Source organism: Microtus ochrogaster, unplaced genomic scaffold (genome assembly GCF_000317375.1).
Source record: "Microtus ochrogaster isolate Prairie Vole_2 unplaced genomic scaffold, MicOch1.0 UNK6, whole genome shotgun sequence".
Classification (NCBI taxonomy): Eukaryota; Metazoa; Chordata; class Mammalia; order Rodentia; family Cricetidae; genus Microtus; species Microtus ochrogaster.
In genome coordinates, this window is record NW_004949104.1 from 9,897,591 (window position 1) to 9,898,346 (window position 756).

The window sequence follows — 756 nt, forward strand, 5'->3', positions numbered from 1 at the left end:
CTAGGCATTCATTGTAGTTCCTCCTAGCCATAATTTCCTCACTGATGCACAGCAAGCACTAATTTGCAATAAAAATTTGAACTGTGCAAATCATTAAACTGGTGGGGAAGTCACAGCAGCGGTACCTCATAGTAGTTTTAGCATTCTCTGCTCATTATGTCATAATTCAAAGACAATGAAGCTGAAGCAAACTTGTTTTTCTGTGATTGATAGAGAACTAAGTGAAAGACACCAAGTTGAGGGTAGTTAGTAAATGCCTGCTCATAGGAGGCTGGGTAGAAAGATTGTGAATTTGAAGACAGTCTGGGTTATAGATCAAGATCCTATGAAAGCATAGAAAGTAGAAAAAGAAATTGGTGGTACCTAATCATACTAGAAGTGAAGCTCTGAGAATTCAGGATTTTCATTAATACTTTACGGCACTTCCTGGAATTCATATTCTGCTTCTGCATCTGTCTTTCCAGATATCTACGCAGTTTATATAAATAAAATAGAGGAACTAGTAAGATGGTTCCGTGGATAAAAGCATTTGTTCCCTAGAATTTATGTATGAAATCAAGAAAGAACAGACCCTCTACAAAGCTGTCCTCTGACCTTCATCTGGGAATGTGGGTATACATGAACACACAAAATATTAATAAAAGAAAAATGTCTAAAAATAAATAAAATAGCGAAGAACTGTGCACGGCAGTACATTCTTGAAATCACAGCACTTTGGAGGTAGAAGGAGAATCAGTTCAAGGTTATTCTTGGCTA

At 36.8% G+C, this 756-nt stretch overlaps 1 protein-coding gene across 1 annotated transcript in view; it reads right to left on the reverse strand.

Moving 5' to 3' along the window:
• Depdc5 (DEP domain containing 5) overlaps positions 1-756 on the reverse strand; it is a 124,797-nt gene that overhangs the window by 102,424 nt on the left and 21,617 nt on the right. The gene's annotated exons all lie outside the window — the stretch shown is intronic.